The 23,518-nt window shown below is 47.5% G+C and overlaps 3 long non-coding RNA genes and 5 other non-coding genes across 10 annotated transcripts; 2 read left to right on the top strand and 6 right to left on the bottom strand.

The window, feature by feature from the left end:
- Positions 1-2,026: 2,026 nt before the first annotated feature.
- TRNAN-GUU (transfer RNA asparagine (anticodon GUU)) lies at positions 2,027-2,100 on the bottom strand. Its single transcript has one exon. It is a non-coding gene; the product is annotated as a tRNA-Asn (tRNA).
- A 2,225-nt stretch (positions 2,101-4,325) lies between these two features.
- Positions 4,326-4,398, bottom strand: TRNAV-CAC (transfer RNA valine (anticodon CAC)). The gene has a single exon. It is a non-coding gene; the product is annotated as a tRNA-Val (tRNA).
- A 1,576-nt stretch (positions 4,399-5,974) lies between these two features.
- Positions 5,975-21,706, bottom strand: LOC136794285 (uncharacterized). The gene is made up of 3 exons (XR_010840867.1): positions 21,205-21,706; positions 21,021-21,108; positions 5,975-8,969 (listed from the first exon to the last, which is right to left on the bottom strand). It is a non-coding gene; the product is annotated as an uncharacterized lncRNA (long non-coding RNA).
- Positions 11,841-17,574, bottom strand: LOC136794283 (uncharacterized). Of its 3 annotated transcripts, none has more exons than XR_010840865.1 (4): positions 16,024-17,574; positions 14,615-14,998; positions 13,748-14,119; positions 11,841-13,260 (listed from the first exon to the last, which is right to left on the bottom strand). It is a non-coding gene; the product is annotated as an uncharacterized lncRNA (long non-coding RNA). The 3 variants fall into 3 exon arrangements; XR_010840866.1 differs by having other exon boundaries at positions 11,842-13,260; positions 13,748-13,893; XR_010840864.1 differs by having other exon boundaries at positions 11,844-13,260; positions 13,748-14,318.
- TRNAN-GUU (transfer RNA asparagine (anticodon GUU)) lies at positions 12,298-12,371 on the bottom strand. The gene has a single exon. It is a non-coding gene; the product is annotated as a tRNA-Asn (tRNA).
- Positions 15,295-18,757, top strand: LOC136794286 (uncharacterized). The gene is made up of 3 exons (XR_010840869.1): positions 15,295-15,392; positions 15,591-16,077; positions 16,651-18,757. It is a non-coding gene; the product is annotated as an uncharacterized lncRNA (long non-coding RNA).
- TRNAQ-CUG (transfer RNA glutamine (anticodon CUG)) lies at positions 16,061-16,132 on the top strand. Its single transcript has one exon. It is a non-coding gene; the product is annotated as a tRNA-Gln (tRNA).
- A 159-nt stretch (positions 21,707-21,865) lies between the features above and the next one.
- Positions 21,866-22,029, bottom strand: LOC131746751 (U1 spliceosomal RNA). Its single transcript, XR_009332644.1, has one exon. It is a non-coding gene; the product is annotated as a U1 spliceosomal RNA (small nuclear RNA).
- Positions 22,030-23,518: the final 1,489 nt, after the last annotated feature.

Below are 23,518 nucleotides of genomic sequence, written 5' to 3' on the forward strand. Positions count from 1 at the left end.
CCTCACTGCTGAAAATGATACGCTTTTGAGTCTCCAGGGTATGTATCGGTGCATGAAGTCATTGCTCCTCATCCATTTGTATCAAGGACTGAACTGGCTTACAGTTCTGGAAGGTTTAAATCTTGATTTCTAGCACTTGTCCCAAGTGCTCATGTTGCTGACTTTGTTGCTTGTTTCTAATGATATAAATGTCTTTCCTCTGCTGTCTGTAGTCTGATTTAAGCAATCCCTAAAGGACATTTGTTTGAATTTTTTCAGTTATTTAGAAACTAGAGTATACCAATGAAAGAAGGCTGCCTATTCCGTGCTAAAACTTCAATATTCTTCCTGTATTAATCCCCCTCATTAATGTTGAGCTCCTTATGAGGGAACCGTTGCATATTAAGATCGTCCTTAGTGTAGATATTACACTCTTGCAGTTACTGACAATTATTGCCTGGGCCCACATGGTTTTTACCAAATAGTGGAAAGGCAAGAGGTGGATAAGTTCTCACTGTTGGGGTGTCACGTGCCAGGAAATACCAGAATCCTCAGGACGAGCAGCAGGGAAAAAAGACTCATGACCTGGATTAGCTGGCATCTTCTATCTAACGGAATGGATCCCTGTCAACCACCACCCAACAGGGATTATCCCCAGAAGTTCACTTCCTAAAATTAGAACCAGAATCCCGCACTGAGAGAAGAAATTAGCGATGCACAAATGAGAGGGAGAGAGAGAGAGAAAATACCTGTCCGGTAACCACACGGTATGAAAAAGCCAAAATGCTCAATTTCTGCACATGAGATTTAACAGAACAGAGCAACCATGAGCCAATAGCTCTAAGGGTCCAGGTCTGAAGCAGGAAACTGTGGGGGTCAGGATTCTGTTGGCTCCCACGATGTGTCTTAGATGGGCTAGTGTTTATAGTCACAGCCACAAAACAAACACACACACACAGAAAAGTGTCAAGGAATAATATAGAGACATTTATTTGCATGCTAATTCCCCATTTTATAGGAGGGAGGACAAGCATTCGATTGTTTTCATCAAATTAAAAGTATAACCAAAACTTATAAATAGAAGAGGAAAGGGGAGAAGGAAAAAACCTGTGGGATCAGCGAGATTCTCCTCTTTGGATAAGTTGCTTGGCAGGACGTTGTCAAAGAGGTCATTCTGGGCGGTCTTCTCTGGACCCTGTTGACTAGGTCAGCAGAGAATTAGCTTTCGAACATATGCAATAGAATATCTGTGTGTAATGCCCACAATGTCCCTCTGTTGTCCTTCCCCTTAGTTATGTCGGGAGGGCACTGCTCCCTTTATTAGTTAGACTATCATAGAGAGATGTATAGAAAGATTGCTGTGTTGGCAAGTAAATGAAGAAAGGGACATTAAAAGGCTGGAAAATAAAATGGAGGATGATTTGGTCCCACTTCTGTGGAGGGCAAATTTGCAGGATTTACCAACATTAGAAGCATAGAAACACTAACGGTAGCACTTGCACTTCCGGTTCTCTACGCGATGGAAACACCTGCACGAGTGGTCAGAGGTGTGAGTACAATAATGATGGTTCCAGCACATTCGTCATCGTGAAACCATGAAACCAAATAATACACAACCATGGAAGAAATGCCTTTATCAAAAATAATGCATAGGAGAATTATCATGATGAGTTCACTGATAATATCATTCATAGAACAATTACTAACGTTCACAGATGAAACATTTGAGACACATAAAATATAACTTCCTTGTCCAAGTCTATAAACTTGGCAGAATAAGGACTACCCCACCAGACCGTGGATTCCTCAATCTCTTTCAGGAGGGCGAAAGTTAGGTAAGTATAGAGTCCAATAGAGACGACAGACAATAGAGCTGGGACGGGGAGTGTGGCCCAAGACTGGCAGCCGTCGTGAGGTGCATAGGACCCCGAATGCAGTTCGGTAAACGTTGTGGGAGCAGATGTACGGGTAATAATCAGCATGGAACACCTGGAATGGTAATCAGCACGGAAAACGCTGATTCTAAAGGTTCTAAAACCTCTCCCACCGTCCCTGGGTGGGCTCGAATCACCAACCTTTCGACTAACAGCCGAACGCGCTAACCCACTGCGCCACAGAGACTGGAGCACGCGGCTCTTCTGATCTCTACGGAGTAGACACTAATTCCTAGGATGTGCCACCTTTCTCGCAGGAAAACAGTACCAGTTCCAAAGCTTCGGAAAAACGGAAACTTTAGAGCAGTCGATCACACTGGACCTGAGACTGGGTCAAGGTGAGGAAAAGACAAAACTAAGCACTATTATAGGGCAGCCACCCATGCAGACAATTCTGGCAAGCCCTTGAGAATACACCCCCTTCCTTTGACGCATTTCCCATGTGGTCCTCTCATCCTCCCACTCACTACAGGGAGGGATTCGTCACCTTTGTGTCCTGTCAGAACCCTTTACGCTCCCTGCAGGGCACAGAGATCCAGGCAACAGCCAAGGGGCAGCTGCACCTCCCTGAAGGGCCTTTCCCGAGGTAGGCGGTTCCAGCGCTCAGGCTGACCCAAGACCCCACTGCCCGCCAAGACAACCGGGAGGAGACCGGAGGGCACCCGGTCCGGGGGGACGCCTACGAGCACAGGGCGCGCCTGGCCTGCACTTCGGGGAGAGCTGAATAAAACTCCTCCTGAAGCTTCTCTGCAGCCTGAAGAGAAAGGATTTCAGGTTCCTGAAAGGGCAAGAGGGCCTCCTCGCGAGGACAAAGGCTTCCCCTGGTCTTGGAGGACAAGTCCCGCAGAAGCTGGCTTGGAGAGACACGCCAGACGAAAGGAGCAATCTTGAGTGGAGACGTCTGCGAGGAACTCTCAAGTGATGTCGCCATTCTCGTATACGGAGAGAGAGTGAGAAACCCAACGTGGGAAAATGTTTACTGTGCACTTACGTACAGAATATATGACGTTATTACTCTTGCAACTGTTTTGTATGTTTCAAAGGGTTTTGGTTTTGGTTTTTAATGAATTTTTGGAACTCGAGTCCCCGATTCTCTTGGGATGAAAACGGTGTAAATAAGACTTCGGGTTTGTAACACGCAGGGACAAAAGAGCCCAGGCGACAGCTGGCCAGCCCAGGCTGTTCACTACATCTCACCTCCTCCAGCCTGAGCGATGTCAAGGACCCCGAGGCCGGGACTCACCGGCATTCGGGGACTCCGTGCAGAAGCTCTTCTGCATCTGAACCTTGAAACAAAACACAGCTCTGGTCGGGGCAGGAAGAGGAAGACTCTCCTGCCAGTGGAGACGCTGAAGGGGGGGAAAAAAGGAAGAAAAAAACCAAAGAAAGAAAAAAGAACACGCTTCCCTGACCGGGAATCGAACCCGGGCCGCAGCGGTGAAAGCGCCGAATCCTAGCCACTAGACCACCAGGGAACCATTGAGGAGGCCCGCTTAGCGTCTCCAGATGAAAACTGTAAAAGGAAAGATTACACTTCAGAGACCCGGAGAGCAGGAACGGAGATTTCCCAGAAGCCCGGGGCTGACTGCAGCTGTGCGAGGCCCCCCAGCCCTTGCCCGGCTGCCCCTCACCCTTCACCTCCCCAGTCCTGGGCGACGCCTTGGGCTCTGAGACAGGACACAAGGTCCGTCCTGGTCCAGCTTCAGCGCTGGGTGCTGCGGGGCCAAGGTCATGCTCTCTTTCTGAACCTCGGTTTTCTCTTGAGTCAGGTGCCGACTGGGATGTCAGCAGGTGATGAGCAGATCCGTCCACTTCCTGAGGTCTGCCCTGGCTCTGGGGGCTCTCCTGCTAACGGCGGCGGCACGGGCTCCTTCCCCTCCGCGACCAGCTCAGTTCGTGGAGCCTGACATTGTTCATTGCCGTGTCTTTGGCTCGCGTCCCCGGTGCACAGTTGGGTTCGGTCTCTTTTGTTCCGTCACGCAAATCAAACTGTTGCGTAAGTGTGCCGACGTGGGGGAAAGCCAAGTGTGCTTCACAGGGGTGAACGTGTGTGAAGCCAAGCCAGGGAGGAACTCCTTGGTTTTCAGAGACATAAGTCGCGTGAACATGTGGAAGAGATTGAGGCGCCCGCTATAGTAGGTGAGGGGATTTCCGGATGTAAAAATGACCCGAAGTCAGCCTTGTCCTTTGCCCACTTGGATCAGCTGGCTGTGGCCTGCACTCCGCAGTGACTCAGAGCAGAGGAAGGAGGGCTGGCTCGTGGTGCTGAGCAGGCTGTCAGGCAGCAACGCGACACCTGCCCTGTACCCTGGGGGTGGAAAATGCAGCTGCGCCCGCTGCCTCACCCCCCTGCCTTCTGCCCGTTTTGCTTCTTGGAATGGCAAGGTAAAAATGTCTGAAAGGAAGAACGCTTGTTTCCGCCCGGTTTCGAACCGGGGACCTTTCGCGTGTGAGGCGAACGTGATAACCGCTACACTACGGAAACACGGCCGGTGGCACAGCTTCGTGACACATCCCTGAAATCGGTAGGTGCTGCCACCACTATCGTAGTCGCCAACTTTTTCAACTCAAGAATGAACCTTGAAGCCCCAAGATCTCTCAGGCAAGGAGACTGCCTTCCGAGAGGCCCTGGTTTTAGGGTTCCGAGCCTGCCCCGAAGGGAGGACCCCGGAGCCTCCCACAGTCGGCCTTTGGGCTCCCGCACCGACCGCAGAGTCCTGGGATCCACAGCTATGCCCTCGAGGGCACGGGGGTCGCCCCTGCTGACTCCTCAGTTCCCAGAAGCTGAGGGAGCCTGGGGTTCCGGCAAGTGCCCTTTGGGCCTAAGGGGCGACCCTTAGGTACAGAATTAGGTTCATGCCAGTGAGCTTCTCACTCTCTGGAGCTGATCCTGAGGGTCCTAGCTGCATTTCTCCGAAGCCTTCCAACAGAATTCCTTTAATCCACACTTGACTTAGTCCTTTTCAGGGTGAATGCTAGCTTGCTACAAATGCTCCGTCATAACTGAAGGAACACTACGACTTCCAGGTAAATTCTATTTTCTTCCTTTGATTTCTTCAAACAACAACAAGCAAAAAGACAGGTCACTGGTACGTACTTGCACTTTTCTTATAACATTAAGGTATGTCTGACTATCTATGAAAAGCTCTTGCTATAGAAACATGTGCAAGAGATAGTCTACCATGAGATAAACAATCATCATGCCTGCCCAGGGTCCAAGAATCTGATGAAGTTGGATCCAGTCCCCCACTGCCTTTAGATCACCCGTTAGATCCCCATCCAAACCAACCAATTTTCCAGATGCAGGTCACTAGTATGGCGGAGAAGAGGTCAGCTAAACATTTAAACAATCGTAATTTGTTCTGGGGAATGTTGAAAGTCAGCAGTGGTACAGTTAGAAGGGGAAATAAAAGACTTCATAGTAACGATAATACCAGCTTTCTTGAGCTTTACTGAATGACCAGCACTGTTCCTCAGTGCTTTACTGTGGAATAACTTACTAAGTCCACATAACAACCCTGGAAGATAGCGTAGGACTTACCACCCCTTGTTGCAGATGAGAACGCTGAGGCACTGAAAAGCTGAGCTCACCTTCTCAGGGTCTCACCCCCGTGACAGTGAGAGCCAGCACTCAGACCCAGGCCCTTTGCCTCCAGAGCCCTGCCCCTTGGCCGCCATGCTCACGTGTAACTGAGAAAACTTCACTGAGATTTGCATCCCTTCCTTATTCAACCTCCACGATTTCAAAAGGAAAAGAAGATTGAAAGGTAGGCCTACAAAACTCCGCAAACTAATTAGTGAAATGAAGAAGAAGAGTAGAAAGAGTAAACAGGACATTGGAGAAGCAACGACGTTAGACACAGACAGAATGATGATGTTTGTTAAACACATACTTATTGGAAACCGTCTATTTAAAGACTAAGAAGGACCTATCTTGCAACAATTTAAGGCCTAAACTTTCCCTTTCCATGGCAGTCTCCACCCAAGAATACATTTCAAAGCTACCAATATAGTGTACACAGATGTGAATATGAAAATCATACTTCAACATTAGTAAAGAGATTATTTTTGAATTTTATTTATTTTTTACAGCAGGTTCTTATTAGTAATTTTATACATATTAGTGTATCTATGTCAATCCCAATCTCCCAAATCATCCCACCACCACCAACCCCTCTGCCAGTTTCCCTGCGTTGGTGTCCATATGTTTGTTCTCTACAACTCTGTCTCTCTTTCTGCCCTGCAAACCGGTTCATCTGAACCATTTCTCTAGGTTCCACATATATGCGTTAATATACGATATTTGTTTTTCTCTTTCAGACTTACTTCAAGTAGTAAAGAGATTTTGAATGGGTTAGTTCACGTGGTTACTAATAAAAATGGGAAACAGTTACTAGGATGTTGTCATTAAACAAAGACCGGATTTATAAAAGAGCCAGAAAAGAGAAGAGAGGAAACACACACACACACACACACACACACACACACACACACACACACACAGCCTGAGAAAGGGGAGTTTTCCCTTTCCTTGAGGAACAGATAGCTGAAAGCCATCAGACACCTATTCGGGACGGGTTAATCTAGTGAAGTTCCGAACTAATCAGGTAAACGCTTTTGGCTATATGTGGATGCTCCAAAAATTCTTGAGAGTTTAGTGGTGAAATGAATGTGGTGGCTTTTCTTTGTGTACTACCTGCCAGTGTCCACCTTTGGCACCTGTTAGTTAGTTAGTTAAGCCTAATTGAACTACTTTCCTCATGAGAATTTCTCAATTTCATGTACGCCCCCCCTTCCTTGACTCATATTGATTCTAAAAAAGGGCAGATTTGGTCATGCACACTCGGTTCCCTCTTTGACACAGTGTTAACAGTGAAATGTCAGCTTCAGGTAATGGTTGTGCGCAACATATAAGTAAGTAGTCTGATATCCGATGGTGAAGGGAAGCCAAAACTCTGAGGGCAGCAAAAATACAACAGTAATTTTTGAATTTACTTTTCCTCCTAGCCCAGGACAAGGCAGAAGACAATGTATCAACATCACTTTCACAATAACCAAGTGGCATTAAACTTTTAAAAAATGAGGCATAATATGCATAAAGTACAAAGAGTATACAGTTCCAAAACCATTCCCAGTGTACACCAACGTGAATAACTGATGAAGCAACCTGAATAACTGAGGTATGGAAAATTACCAGACCACAAAAGGCTTCCTCATGACTCTTCCCATGCAAGAGCTCAGAGTAATCGCACACATACCCCTCCCAGCCTCTCTGTTACTTTCACATAAATTGAATCACACGGCATGCACTGGGTTTGGGGGGATCCAGGGGCATGTTTCTGACTTCTTTCACTCAACAATATGTCTATGAAATTTAACCCTATTTTTCACGTACTTCTTTGTCTCTGTGTGTATTCCTTGTAAGAATATAACTCTACATAGTTTTTCTACTATTGGACATTCCAGTTGTTTCCAGTCAAGGATATTCCTAAACGGTACGAACATTTTTTATGACTTTAGGGGGACACACACATTTTTCTAGGGCACCCCATTCCAACAGAATAATGCCAGTGTTGACTTTAAAAATAATACTTTTTGTGGCTTCCCAGGTTGCATATTGGAGAAGAATCCGCCTGCCAAGGCAGTTGACAGGGGGTCGAGCCCTGGTCCGGCAAGATCCCACATGCCGTGGAGCAACTAAGCCCGTGCACACCAACTACTGAGCCTACGCTCTAGACCCCGTGAGCCACAACTACTGAGCCCTCATGGCACAAGTACTGACGCCTGCGTACCTAGAGCCCGTGCTCCACAATAAGAGAAGCCACCACAGTGAAGAGTAGCCCCCAATCACTGCAACTAGAGAAAGCCCTCACCCAGCAACAAAGACCCAACGCAGCCAAAAACCCAAATAAATTTTAAAAATTTATAAGTATAAAAATATATAAAAGTTGGGTTTTTTGGGTTTTGGGTTTCTTTCCAGCAAAAAGGGGTTACTCAGGAATAGCGGAAGAATTGCAATTCAGGACAAGCAAGCTATAGCAAAAGCCACAGGCAAGTCCCACAAACAAAGGAGAGGAAGGAACCTTACTTTACAGAGAAAGAGAAGGAAGCTGAGCGAGGTTGTTCTGAAGCCAAGTCCACTGGAGAAAAGTGAAAGTTCAGGGTGATGACGGTTTCTCATTGCCAAGTTGCTGATTTCTTGCAGGAGATGCAATGTACATGTTTTTCTGTTGGGGCCTGTAATCGATGCTTCCTTCCTGTTGATGCTTCTTCTGTTTGGGTCTGTAACTGACGACACTCCCTGTCTTTGCACTTGGGCGCTGCCCCGTGGGAGCTACCACTTCTGCTCTCCAGACTTCGTTTTAGTGACGTTTCCCTTTATTAGTTTTCAAACCTGTCACAGGAATGTTGAATTTTCTATTTTAATCTATTTTAATGTTTTAGGAGACTTACTACATCAAAACATTATCACCACAGCCTGCGGCCCTAGGAACTTTCAAGGGTTCAATAGCTCCATGTGGCTTGCCCCTATCCTATTGGAGAGCACAGGTCAAAGGTATAGCACAGCTAACAGTACGATTTCTGGGCCACAGCACGTAACTGTGTATGCATGACGCTCAGTTGATGCTGCCAAGTTGTTTTTCCAACCTGCTGAACTTTTTTATACCCTTTCCAGAAATGAATAAGAATTTCCAGTGCTTTCCATCCTGTCAACATTTGGTTTTGTTTGTCTTTTTTTTTTTTTAAAGTAAGCTTTATTGAGGTGTAACTTACATAGTAAAATCTGGCAACGGTAGATTATTCTACATTCTTTTCAATGATATTATTTCTTTGCAAAGCTGGATTTTGGTGCTTGCTGTGATAAAAAGCAAGTGCCGTGCAAAGAATGAATGTGTAACAAGAAGCAACGAGGCCCTTTGACAAGGTTCCAGAAGCCGTGCAGTGCGCAGCATTAAGGTTATGATTCTGAAGTGTCAGAGCAGGGAAAACACAAGCCACTCTACCGAACTTCTGTCAAGGGAGCACGTAAGAATAGCCACAGCGCCAGCCAAAGACCTGCAAAATACAGAAATATATGTGAAACCGGAAAACAACAGCATTCCCCAACGAAAGCGTTGTTTTCAGCCAACCTATCAGGAAATTAGTCCAAACGGGAAGGACAAAGACGGAGAGAATTTGCAGGCAACCAAAGATGATTCGTTCATTAAATCCATTTAATATCAGTCAAAGGATTAAAGTTAACTCTAGATCTTGAATTTATAATTTAGGCTGACACATATTGGAACGTGAGACTGTTGGAATCATATATTGGTATATATGGAATCATATATTTCATGACACCTAAAAATATTTCCCAGAAATTACAAGTGGAATAATTGAGTCATCTGGTTTCTAGATGTAAAAGTATTCATTCCTCTTTGAAGATATTAGTATATTTAGTGTACTTGACTAGTATATTTAATATACTTCAACACATAAATTTAAAGTTTTAGAAGTTGAAAAACTTATTGGATATGTTCACTTATTTGACTAGTACAACCATTATAGGAAAGTTAGGAAGTCCAACTTAACTCAGATTTTCAAGCCAAAATGAAGCCAAGAATTATATACTAGAATGCTATACCATCATTATTTTCTATATTACAAGGTAATCTGAAAACAAAAAACATACATATAGTCATTTTTAGACCGAAATTATTAAACCGATCTAATTTTACTGACACATCTCAGTTAAAAAAAACAACATGATAGAAACACTTTAAATGCCATTATATATCAAGCATATAAATTATTTAAATTGCATAAAAGTATTAAGATTCATCTTTGTTATCAATATCATCTGTTGTTTGTCGTTGTTGTTCCAAGTATTCAAGACCATTAATTTAATCTACAGCTAAATTTGTTATTTTTCCTTGTCACGAATTCAACAACACGATTTTTCCTTATATAGCTACCACATTGACAGCATAAGTAGTAAAGCATTTTTCCCAGAAACTCTTAATCTTCCTATTTTAGATTTATATATGTTATTATTACGTTCCTGAAGCTAACTGGGGAAGTGACTCCTTTAAATTGTTAGACACCTAATTTGTCCATTCTCTCCAGAGGTAGAGAAAATAATATTGGTTTCTTTCTGAAAAAATAGGTTTAAAAGGGAAAAGAAGCCATCAAACTAGTGGGCATTATTCAAAGTGAAAGCAGAGGCAATGATATGCATTAATAACACTTGCCAGTGAGGGAAACAAAGTGAAATAATTAAGCAACATTTAGGTTTTTGGAGGACCCTCATTGCTGAAAGCGATACGCTTTTGAGTCTCCAGGGTATGTATCGGCGCATGAAGTCATTGCTCCTCATCCATTTGTATCAAGGACTGAACTGGCTTACAGTTCTGGAAGGTTTAAATCTTGATTTCTAGCACTTGTCCCAAGTGCCCATGTTGCTGACTTTGTTGCTTGTTTCTAATGATATAAATGTCTTTCCTCTGCTGTCTGTAGTCTGATTTAAGCAATCCCTAAGGGACATTCGTCTGAATGTTTTCAGTTATTTAGAAACGAGAGTATACCAGTGAAAGAAGGCTGCCTATTCCGTGCTAAAACTTCAATATTCTTCCTGTATTAATCCCCCTCATTAATGTTGAGCTCCTTATGAGGGAACCGTTGCATATTAAGATCGTCCTTAGTGTAGATATTACACTCTTGCAATTATTGACAATTATTGCCTGGGCCCACATGGTTTTTACCAAATAGTGGAAAGGCAAGAGGTGGACAGCTTCTCGCTGTTGCGGTGTCACGTGCCAGGAAATACCAGGATCCTCAGGACGAGCAGCAGGGAAAAAAGACTCATGGTCTGCATTAGCTGGCATCGTCTACCTGACAGGGAATGGATCCCTGTCAACCACCACCCAACAGGGATTATCCCCAGAAGTTCACTTCCTAAAATTAAACCCGGAATCCAGCACTGAGAGGGGAAATTAGCGATGCACAAATGAGAGGGAGAGAGAGAGAGAGAGAAAATACCTGTCCGGTAACCACACGGTATGAAAAAGCCAAAATGCTCAATTTCTGCACATGAGATTTAACAGAACAGAGCAACCATGAGCCAATAGCTCTAAGGGTCCAGGTCTGAAGCAGGAAACTGTGGGGGTCAGGATTCTGTTGGCTCCCACGATGTGTCTTAGATGGGCTAGTGGTTATAGTCACAGCCACAAAACAAACAAACACACAGAAAAGTGTCAAGGGATAATATAGAGACACTTATTCGCATGCGAATTCCCCGTTTTATAGGAGGGAGGACAGGCATTCGATTGTTTTCATCAAATTAAAAGTATAACCAAAACTTACAAATAGAAGCGGAAAGGGGAGAAGGAAGAAAAACCTGTGGGATCAGCGAGATTCTCCTCTTTGGATAAGTTGCTTGGCAGGACGTTGTCAAAGAGGTCATTCTGGGCGTTCTTCTCCGGACCCAGTTGACTAGGTCAGCAGAGAAAACAATTACAGTGATTGGGGGACTGTAAAACTATTGAATGTTTAGCTTTCGAACATATGCAATAGAATATCTGTGTGTAGTGCCCACAATGTCCCTCTGTTGTCCTTCCCCTTAGTTATGTCGGGAGGGCACTGCTCCCTTTATTAGTTAGACTATCATAGAGAGATGTATAGAAAGATTGCTGTGCTGGCAAGTAAATGAAGAAAGGGACATTGAAAGGCTGGAAAATAAAATGGAGGATGATTCGGTCCCACTTCTGTGGAGGGCAAATTTGCAGGATTTACCAACATTAGAAGCATAGAAACACTAACGGTAGCACTTGCACTTCCGGTTCTCTACGCTATGGAAACACCTGCACGAGTGGTCAGAGGTGTGTGTACACTAATGATGGTTCCAGCACATTCGTCATCGTGAAACCATGAAACCAAATAAAACACAACCGTGGAAGAACTGCCTTTATTAAAAATAATGCAGAGGAGAATTACGATGATGAGCTGACTGACAACATCATTCGTAGAACAAGTACTGACGTTCACAGATGAAACATTTGAGACACATAAAATATAACTTTCTTGTCCAAGTCTATGGACTTGGCAGATTAAAGACTTTATCCCACCAGACTGTGGATTCCTCGATCTCTTTCAGGAGGTCGTGAGTTAGGCAAGTATGGAGTCCAGTAGAGACGATAGACAGTAGAGCTGGGAAGGTGGGGTGGCCCAAGACTGGCAGCCGTCGTGAGGTGGATAGGACCCCGAATGCAGTTCGTTAAACTTTGTGGGAGCCGATGTACAGGTAATAATCAGCATGGAACACCTGGAATGGTATTCAGCACCGAAAACCCTGAATGGGTTCTGGGAAAAAAAAAAAAAAGAAGAAGAAGGAAGCTCTCTCTCCCACCGTCCCTGGGTGGGCTCGAACCACCAACCTTTCGGTTAACAGCCGAACGCGCTAACCGATTGCGCCACAGAGACAGCGGCACGCGTCCCGTCTAGGCTCTCTATGCAGGAGACACTTACTAATTCCCAGGATGGGCCGCCCGCCCCACAGGAGAACGGTGACAGTTCCAAAGCCTCGGAAAAACGGAAAGTTTAGCGCGATGAATGATGTTCTTTATCCTGTTTGAAATTGGTGCCTTAGGTGCCTTATCGGAAACTAAAAGGGCAGCAGAATGGCCTGACCCCGCCTTGCCCCTTACCCGCCTCGGATGCCAGCGCCCCCGGAGACACCCGGAGCCCGGGCCGGGACCCTCCGGCCCTGAACCGAATGGGGTCCAAGGATAGCTGAACACCCGGTGGGCTCTTCCGGAAACCCGGCTCTTCCGGTTTCCTCGCCGACACCCAATGAATGAGAGTTTGCCCACCCTTCCGAGAGGCCTCCGGGGGCCGGTGTGGTGCTTTGGTTTCCTGTGTCCACCACGCGATTTCCACAACGGCAGCGGTCGCCGTGATGGTCGCCCCTGCGTCCCCACGTCCAGAACAGGGTCTGGCACTCGCCAGGACGCTCTTAGCACTTGGATTAATACACTGTCGTCTTTAGCCCTTGGTCCCATGAAGACCCCTGAGAATGGAAATGAGGGAAAGTTTTCGAAGTGAACATTTCTTTTCTGAAAGCCTTTACTCTGGTTATTTGATCTCGCAGCATCCCGTGGGGCGGGCAACGGAAAGGCCCACAGATCCCCGTCTGCGCGGTGCAGCTCCCCGCGCCCAGCTGAGCAGGCTGCGTTCTGTGGCGTCGATCCTGGGGGCGGGGAACCGGCGGGAAGCGAAAGCCGACGCGGGAAGGCGGGTTTGGGGACGAGGGCATTGAGATCTCCCAGGAGGCTGGTGCGGGCATCCCAGAGAGATGAGCCCCGTTTCTGTCCTGTAACAGAGTGGGGAAGGAGGGGACGAGCTGGCGTCGGAGAGAACGCGGGAGGCCAGAGGAGAGGGAGGAGGGAAGGAGGGAGGAAGCAGAGGGGAGGGGAAGAAGAAACGAATTTGTGCTTCCAGGCCTCCCTCGCCCCCTCTCTTGCCCTCTCTCTGCTTCTTGCTCTTCTTCCCACCCCTCCAGCTGAGAAATCCTGATATACCCACATCTGAGAAGAAAGACCCAACTAATCTGTGCTCGCGGGCGCACAAGCTCTGGGTGGTAAAAGTGGTTCTGCCCTTGTGTGGCCTTGAACAAATAAAGGTTCTGGGCCTCCCTTCTTTCTTCTGTAAAATGGGACCAATGAGAACGTTCTACTTCATTCTGTTGCTGCCTGGGTTTAGTAACTGCTGGATCAATAACGTTACAAGCAGTGAAATCATAAATACTATGGTCATTATCCTCGGAATCTTTTGACGACCCCTACCCTTATTTATTTCACCTTAAATTAGTTTGCTCCTTCTAGAAATTTCTGTAAACGGCATCAAAGCATGGGCTCCTGTGGTTGCTCTTCCGGTCTGCTCCGCTGTCGCCGGACCGCCCTTCATCGCCAGTTCTCCGCTTGCGGGACCGGGACCGACGCGCGGGCTGGAGGAAACGGGAAGAGCCGGCGGCGGTGAGAAAAATGAGCGTTTGCCCACCCTTTGGAGAGGCCTCTGGGGCCGGTGGGGTCCTCCGCTTCCTTCTTCGGTTTCCTGCGTCCATCAGGGGAGCTCCACCAGGGCAGGGGTCTGGTGATAGTCGCTCTTGCGTCGCCTCGCCGAGAGCAACTTCAGCGCAGCCTCACTCCGTCTCCCGAAGACCCGCAAAGAGTCTTTGCGAAGACCAGAGAGAAAGGCATTCGTGCTTCTCGCGATGGTGGAAAATATTCCCACATCTTCCTCCCAGACTGTGGAAACCTCCCGGACTGTGCGACGTCTGGTGGCATTCTTTACGTGCCAAGGAAGGAGGAGCGCCAGCGACAGAAGAAGGAGGCGGCGCGGAAGGACAGGACGGACCGGAAGGTGAAGGGGCTGTGCAAGGGGGTGAGGAGAAGGAGAGCGAGGAACGAGGGGAGAGGAGAGCGAGGGAGAGCGATAGAAAGGGAGGGGGGAGGGGGGAGGAGGGAGAGGGAAGAGGCATCGGAGGAGCGGGAGGAGGTGGAGGAGGAGGAAGAGTTACATTCCCAGGGTAGTTCTGCTCACTGGCCCCCAACACACGGCAGCTCCCACCATCACCACATCCCCACCTCTCACCTTGGGCTCTCAGTCCCAACACGCACGCTTTGGTCCCTCAAAGACCGCCCCTCCACCCTCCACGCGGTTCTAACCTCGTTGGATTTCTCTGCCCCTTGTCAGAGCCCGGCTCTCCGGGTTTCCCGGCCATTCTGTGATCCCTCGACGTCCTTTCCACGGATTTCTTTTCTTCCTGTATCAGCCAGAGTCCCCCTCTGGTCCTTGCACTCATAAACCTTGACTGATCTTGAAGTTCTCCCGGAGGAGCGCTTCGTGTTGTTTGTTGCCGCTCAACTTCTGGAATTTCCAGAAGGAAGTTTTCATCTTCTCCTCAGCCCGGTGCTGTGAACTTCCTCCTGGTAACAAGGGCCTCCTTCCTCCTTGAGTCAACTCTTGTCCAGTCCCTGGGACGTCTCCCAGCAACACTGGGCGTCTTTTTTGGCCGACAGCTCTTTTCTTTTAAAGCGAATTTTCCTGTTCTGTGTATTGGATAAAGGGAGACATGTCTTTGGGAGAAAATGAAGAAGTAAAGGGGAAATGAAATAACGCAGACTATTATTTTGAGACATAGTGTGGATTTATACCTATTACACGTGTAAATATTTAGTGTGGTGGTATTTTGTGTACATACATACTGTATACACTGTCAGACAACTTGGATGCACATGCTCTATGACCGAGCAATGAGTGCTCTTGGGTACCTGGATATGTGTACACTGTTTTTAAGCCGTGCAATTTCTGGGTCATGATATATTAGAAAATTGGAATGGAACCGACTTGACCAAGCTCTGAGGAAAGAGTCTGTGACTGCCGAAGTGTCCCAGCGCTGCCTTGTGGCCTCCACAGCACGTCGTTGATTTTGAGTCACCCCAGGTGAGTACGGCCTGCTTTGTCTCAGCGTTTGGTGTAAACGTTAATTTTTACTTGCACTGTACATCTAACAAATCTACATTGGTTGTAAGAAAAACTTAGCCCCCCCCCCTTCATCAGAAGTGTATGCAGAAGAAAAGGAGAGGTCTCCTGCCTCCCATTCCCACTCCACTGCTGACACACTTTATATGTTACACGTAGGAGCTGGTGGCAGCTTTGGAGTGTCATCGGCGCTGTGTAACCAAGGGACCCAGGAAGTCCCAATTCCTGCCCTGACAATCGTCTGCCCTCTCTGGGCAATGGGAAAAGTGTGAAGGCAAAGAAAAGGAAAGTAACACTATTATTTGCAGAAATTTTACCTCAGGATGGGACACTCTGGCAAACTGAGGCAGAATATGTGGTTTATGATGGCGACTTTCAGGGGCTCTTCCCTGGCCCGAAGCCCAAAGTGGATTTTACCTCATTTTCTGAGGTGCAAGTGAACCGAGAGAAGTCAATCAAAGGAGAGGAGCAGAGAGAAAGCACGACGGATGACCACCCACGCGGGGTCAACCGTATTCAAGTCTTGTCGGGACCGTAGAAGAAATGCCTTGGGATTATCGCTGAGACGCGTGGAGGCTAAATAAGTACTCACCCATCTGTGGCGGCATAGAGGAGGCACGTCTCGAGGAGGTTCCATGGTGTAATGGTGAGCACTCTGGACTCTGAATCCAGCGATCCGAGTTCAAATCTCGGTGGGACCTTACTATTTAGTTGAAAGACCTGGATATTTTACTCCTCAGATGGGACGTGCTTTCCCGCTCCCGCGTCCCGGAGAGGCGCGGTCGGCGCGCTCCACGCGGACGTGGCGGGCAGGTGGGGGGACGAGGCCGCGGCGTCCCCGCTGGACCCTGGCGACTCTGCCCGTCGCTGGCCATCGGAGGCCCCGGCCCCGCCGCCCAGGGGCGCAGCGACCGAGCTGGTGGCAACCCCTCGTCGGGTCTCCCTGGGTCTCGGGGGCAAAAGGCAGAGGCTGCGCCCACTGAGTCCTGCCCCGCGAGGGGGCTTCGCACCGCACGTCTTGTAACTAACTGCGCGGCTGTCCCCGTGAGTAGAGGGTCGCGGTGCGGGGCTGTGACGTCTCTGAGCAGCCAGGGTGACAGCGTCTTAGCTTTCGGGTCGAGGGTTCCAGACCTGGATGGGAAGTACTGTGTCGTATTCAGGTGCCCTATTATTCCGAATATTAATGGATCCTATCCCACTTTATTCCCATTTTATTCAGAATTTCTCGCTCCTAAGTCTCCGTTGGACACGAAAAGCCGCCGTTAGGCTAAGACTTGAACCTTCACTCCAGGAAACCTCGTCCTTTCGTCCCAAGCTCAGCCAGAAAGGGGAGCCCCGGCCGCGGATTCCGGCGTCTGAGGAGACCCCAAGTCCCTGACCCACGGCCGCCCGGCCCGGCTCCTCCGGGGCCGAAGGTGAGACGAGCCGGAGCCGCTCCGAGTCCGGGACTGGCGGGCGCCCCTTCGTCCTGCCGCGACTCTGCTCCACCGAGAAGACGCCCCAGGACGGGACCGGATGGAAACACTTTTGTCCTCTACTGCTCGGTAGAAACGTATGGATGAGGACTGTGATAGACTTGAATGGCTAATTAAAATGTTCTCTTCCAGGTGCTAAGGAGCATCTCTCAGAGTTTTAGATTTTGGAACTTTCAGAGGTTACGAAGGACCGAATGACACAGCTGTCTTTGGAGGACGTGACGAGAAAGGTGTTTGGCCCGCGAAAAGATCCGAGGAAGGCAAAGAGCAGGAAAGAGGAGAGAATGACACAGAAGGGAGAAAGGCGCTGGAAGGGAGAGGAGCTGGGCGAGCAGCGCAGCGGGGGCAGTCGCTGGGTTTGGGCGACCACAGCTCCTCACTCTGGAGCGCTCCCACCCTTTACCGACCTGCACGAGAACCCGGTTCCACCCCCAAATCGCCAAGCTGCTTGCCTGGCATTTGTTCTTGCAAAGTTTCCTTTGCCGGTTGGGTTTGGAGGGGTGAGGTGGGCTGTGTTGGTTTGCAAGCGAGTGGAAGTCCTGGCGGCTGCCTTGGAGACGAGTGGCGGGTAGGGAAACACACAAACTCCAGTCTTCCCTTTGCAGGCCGGTCTGCAGGGCCTGGGGCGGGAAACTGGAAAATCAGAGTCTCAATATTTATTCAGAGATAAGGCGATAAATAGCCAAACAGTTGGTTATGTGAGTTGAAAGTGGTTATCCCTGGAAAAAAGAAATGTGGGATGGGATCGGGGACTACTGTTTCCCATAACAAGTTTGGGGGCGTATGTAACTTTGTATCACATGTATGATATTTTTAAAGTTCACTGCTTGTATTTTGAGTATAAATTTTTATGTAGTCATATGTATCACTCTTTTAAAATTCTGGGTCTTGTGTCCTGTGTAGAAATGTTTTCCACTGTAAAATCATAATTTTTCTTTTTTTAAATTGGGGCATTCTTGAAGCAAGGAATTGGACCATTATTCCCCTTTTGATGAGCTGACCACGTGAGCTAATATACTTGCAGATCCTCCCAGCCCAGGAGGTTACTGCTGGTCAGAGAGGATTGCTTTACTCTCTCTGGGAGGGTCCACAGCCGCTGAAAAGTATCAGTAACTTAAATACAATCCCACCCAGTCTTTATGCAGTGCAGTGCTGTGCCCAAAACACAAGAGCTTACACTCAATGATTACATGTTAGTGCCATGTGCCCAGGCATAGTCTACAAGTTTTACATGGGTTTACTCATTTAATCCTTTCAACAGGCCTATATCGTATCATCGTCCTCACTTCCCATATGAGAAAACTGAGGCATGGAAAGGTTAAGTAACTTGTCTCGTCGCTCAGTCAGTGAGTGGGATTTGAAAGCAGGAATTTGAACGGAAGCCCGCCTGGCTCCACAAGATATGCTCCCAATCAAAGAGGAACACAAATGGTAAAGATACTTGACAAGAAATTTAAGTCTGTATATTTCTTTTGAAAAAAACACCAAGGAGGAGTCACGTAACGGGCAGAAAACTGTCCTAAATATCCTCATGACCCACCTGCCTCCCAAACATCCTTCTTATCCCAACAGCTGCTCCCCGCACATCTCCAACTTAAACACCATTTCTGCCAGAACTAGGTTTTTCCCTCCCTTTATCTTTTTCTCTCACCTACCCCATACCTCTTCCATAGCTATTCTGTTCTTTCACTTCCAGGTCATTCATTTTCTTTAAATTTAAAAATGTTAAATATATATAAAGAAGTAAATAAGCAGCCATCCACAGTCCCACCTCCTGGAATTAACTACTGGTAACATCTTTATGTATTTTTCCTCACATCTATTTTTAAGTTATTCTAATTTTTGCAAAAATTATATGTGCTTGTTACGTAAAATTCAAATGATGCAGAAAATGCACATATGTAAAATTTTGAAACATCTTAAATTCAAAAACAACTTCTGTTAAGGTAGGTAAATACTGATGGAGTCATTTTGGTATATCAATATATATATAAATTTGCTTTTATAAAATTGAGCTCTTATAGATTCTATTTTCATTTTAAAGTATGTAATTTAATAGTGCATAAAGTTAACGGAAGAAAAAGATACAAAAACAAAAATGAAGAAACTGTTGAACTTTCAATCAAATTGTTTACCACAAGAGACTTTTCTAAAAGAACCCTCTAAGGCTAATAATAATAATAATAATAATTAAGACATTAAAATTTGGAATGATTCTTATTACCTTTTTTTTTTTTTTTTAATTGTGGTACGCTGGCCTCTCACTGCTGCGGCCTCTCCCGCAAAGAACCCTCTAAGGCTAATAATAATAATAATTATTATTAAGACATTAAAATTTGGAATGATTCTTATTACCTTTTTTTAAATTGTGGTACGCTGGCCTCTCACTGCTGCGGCCTCTCCCGCTGTGGCGCGCAGGCTCAGCGGCCATGGCTCACGGGCCCAGCCGCTCCGCTGCATGTGGGATCCTCCCGGACCGGGGCACGAACCCGTGTCCCCTGCATCGGCAGGCGGACTCCCAACCACTGCGCCACCAGGGAAGCCCCTCTTATTACTTTTTAAAATCAAATTTCTTGAGTTGTAATTTGAAAATAATACAATGCATCCATTTCAAGTTTGATGAATTTTGACAAATGAATGTACCCACGTAACCACTACCCTGTTCAAGAAGAAAGAACATTTCCAGTACTCCAAAGTGTCCTCTGCCGTCGATCCCCCACCACTCCCTGTCCCAGGTAATCAGTGATCTAGTTCCTGTCACTATGGATTAGTTTTGCCTGTTCTAGAAATTCACATAAATGGAACCGCAGACTATGTACTCTTTTCATCACTCAGCATGATGTTTTTCAGAGTAATGCATATTGTGGCCATGTATCAGGAATTTGTTTCATTTTATCAAAGAGTAGTATTCCTTTGAATGAATATATCACAATTATATCCGTTCACCTCGTGATGGACATTTGCATTGTTTCCAGTTTGGGGACTATTATGAACAAAGCTGCTATAAACAAGTCCCGTTTGTGGGCATATGTTTCATAAATTCCATATAAAATCTTTTCTTCTTTAATAGGAATTTATTTTGTGAATGGATGTTACATTCGCAAATACAAAATTTATTCAAATGTTACAACAGCCTGAAGTACGAGCTTATCTTTGACTGTTTCCCATCAGGACATACTTAATATAAGCCACACACTATGCTCGGTGTTTTATTAGATCATCTTATTTAATCTACACAAGTTCACGAAGTACTTAATATTATTTTCATATGACACTTGCAAAATTGGCCTAGCAAATTGGAGTTGGCCCAAGCTCAAACAGAAGGCACCAGGACTGAAAAGGAGAGCCCCTCCCCCAGAGGTTGGGCTCCTAACCCCAGACGCAACCCAATGTCTTTGTAATAACCTCGGTATGTCTGATAGGCCTGGAAACCAATATCCAAGCGGTGCCTAGTCACGGTATTGTTCGGCTTCTTTGGGTCAGAAACTCCTCGATCAGGGATCCAGAGCATAATATCGTGGACAACCTTGAGACTAAGGAAATCTGTTAAAAACTCTAAAAACCCGTTTTCTCATCAGTAAGGCACTGAAAGTTAACTTTCGTCTGGGTTCAGTTATTTTATATTTGAACAGGGAAAACTCCCGCTGCTGGGGAGAAGAGCACTTCTATTTTTTACTTTTACTTCCAATGATCTAAATACTCGATCTGCATCCGGTGCTTTTTAGTTCGTTTTCTTTGGACCTACCCTTAAGTAAAGTATCACCCCTCCCCCCGCCTTCTGGAGCTGAGCGGCTCTATGAGCGCCGTCCCCGAGATAGCCACGAGGGGGCGACAGTCTTTCCTTCCATGGTCCGACCTTTTCTGTTTGTCCCAGAAGTTTTTATTTGCCAGGACTTCGTGGATCAGAAGTGACAGTGAGGCAAGGGAACACTACATCCTGGGAAAGGGGTTTGCCAAAAGCCCACAACTGCCAACGCTGGGCCTGGGGTCTTCTTCTAAACTGTAGCTCAACAGGGAACAAACTAAAACTACTTCTCACTGAATAAAGAAATGTTATGCACAACTCCCGCGGCCATTTAACGAAAAGGGATGTGAAGGAAACATCATAACTCGCCAGGCTAGTGCAGCAGGTCTGGTGCAAACTGGAGACTGAAAGACAGACGTTTGTTTTTTGTCTATGGAAGTCAGCAATAAGAGAAGACCTGAGAGAAAAAGGCGAAGGAAGGAAATAGAAACCTGATCGACAACTACGAATAGACTGTTTGGGGTGGAATAAAAGCAATGAGTACGACGGTTACCTAGTAAAATCTGCAGCCATGATTACAAGCGGAGCAGCTGACCACTTCAGAAGCTAAGTCCAGGATTAGAAGGCATGAATCCGGTAGGAAAAGCATCCGCTTCCGGCCTCTCACCACACAAGCCGATAACAAACTGGTCACGCAGCGCTTTGTCACTTCCTTCGGGTCCGTTCCTGAAACGAACCCTGACGTTCCGGGAATAACTGAGTCTTTCAGCCACAGTTCCGACCTGCGTGCTTCAAACATGGAGAAACGTTACGCGCGCGCTGGAGCACAGCCGTGTGTACTACAGCTCGAGCGTGCGGCATCCAGCTAACAAGAGCGTGACTACCGCACACGGCGGAACGCACGCGGGCGCCACCGCTTTTAGCACAACTGCAGTAAAACCGCTCTGTCCGCTACGGCAACCCACAGCCTCGGAAACCGAAAAACCGTTCCGAGCCACCCGCAGTCGAAATAAAAAAAAAACACACGCAGTGTACTCGCTCCCTGCGTCTACGTCGCATAAACGCTCTTCTAGCGGCTCGGACAGCACGCATAGCACGGAGCGCAGCAACACAGCAGTACTCTTTTCAGTACCAAAACTGCAACTACACGCGGTCAGGACTGCCTGCATTGCACGCAAGTGCAGACTGGCCTTTCTTTACACCGCAAAAGATGTCAGGGGAAAGCGCGAACGCAGTCCCCCACTACCACAAATTATGCAGTCGAGTTTCCCACATTTGGGGAAATCGCAGGGGTCAGCACATCCGGAGTGCAATGGATAAGCCTCGCCCTGGGAAAACCACCTTCGTGATCATGGTATCTCCCCTGCCAGGTAAGTATGAGCTCACCCCCTTCGGCCCTCGCACACCCTCAGAAGCCTTATACTGTACACACATGGTCACTTTCCTCCCCGCAGCCCCGACCCGAGCCTTCCTGCCCCTTCCACACAGCTGATCCATGCACTTGCAACCAACAACCCTCGATTCGCTCCCACACCACGGGAGATCATGTCGTCGCACCACCAGATCACGAACCAGCAGACCCTGCGCTGAGAAATCTACATACGACACGCCCCATCCGTCAAGCCAACGGGAATTACCGCTCCCCTCCAGCCCACGCCCCGCCCTGCTCCGCGCCTCCCTCCTCCCACGCCGTCCAGCCAAGCCTACCAGAGAGGGCGGGCGCGCTCTGGGGGAAGTGACGTCGACCGCTCGGCTCTTTTCCTCCCACCCGCCCCCACCCGCCCCCACCCGCCCCCACCCGTTCGGGCCGTCCGCGCGTGGCTGGCTGCTTAACCTCTGTCCTGCCGAGCGTCTGTCTGGCGGCCTGCTGAAGCCTGAGCACCTTTTTTGAACTGTAACGGCTTTCAGTGCGTAGAATAGAGAACATTTAGGAGTCCAGGGGAAACCGGTTCCTTTCAAATCCAGTTGTCTTTGTGATGTACTATTGTGTGTATGTCCATCATGACTGGCGGTGAACTCTATTCCATTCTTGAAAGTTCAATTTCGTTCATCGGAACTTTCATTCATTTTATTCCCCGTCTTCAGGTGTTGTTTTAACACCTATCTGCCACCCTCTGGCTTTGGAGTCAAATACGTTCTTTTTTTTTTTTTAAATAAACATTTTATTTTTATTTATTTTTGTCTGCGTTGGGTCTTTGTTGCGCGGGTTTTCTCTAGTTGCGGCGAGTGGAGGCTGCTCTTCGTTGCGGTGCACGGGCTTCTTCTCATTGCAGTGGCTTCTCTTGTGGAGCACGGGTTCTAGGCGCGTGGGCTTCATCAGTAGTTGTGGCTCGCGGGCTCAGTGGTTGTGGCGTACAGGCTCGGTTGCTCCCCAGACCAGGGCTCGAACCCGTGTCCCCTGCATTGGCAGGCGGATTCTTAACCACTGTGCCACCAGGGAAGCCCCTCAAATACGTCTTTAACACATGTTCATTTGTTATAACTACGCGAGTCATGATTTTACCTTTCTCTGAAAATTATTGTTTAACACTTCTCCTTGCATATGTTCCGTGCGTTATGAGTTGCACATTTTTGCAAGTTTTCCCTTTCACATTACATTTGTGCTGAAAATTCTCTGCCCTTCCACATTCCCTCTATAACTTTCTCCCCTGATCTGTGTGCCTGAGGCTGACCCCCACAACCAGCATTTCCTGCTCTTTCCTGCCCTCGGGATCCAGGTGGGTACAGCCGAAGGAAGGAGATCAGAAAGGAGAGCAGAGAGATGTGGAAGAAAAAGGTTGCCTGCCTGATCAGCAAACAAAGGATGCTGGGCCATCAAGCCTCAGCCACTACCCCCCCCCGCCCCCCCCGCCCCCCCCCCCCCCGCC

The sequence above is a fragment of the Kogia breviceps genome, chromosome 1 (genome assembly GCF_026419965.1).
Source record: "Kogia breviceps isolate mKogBre1 chromosome 1, mKogBre1 haplotype 1, whole genome shotgun sequence".
NCBI classification, from domain to species: Eukaryota; Metazoa; Chordata; class Mammalia; order Artiodactyla; family Physeteridae; genus Kogia; species Kogia breviceps.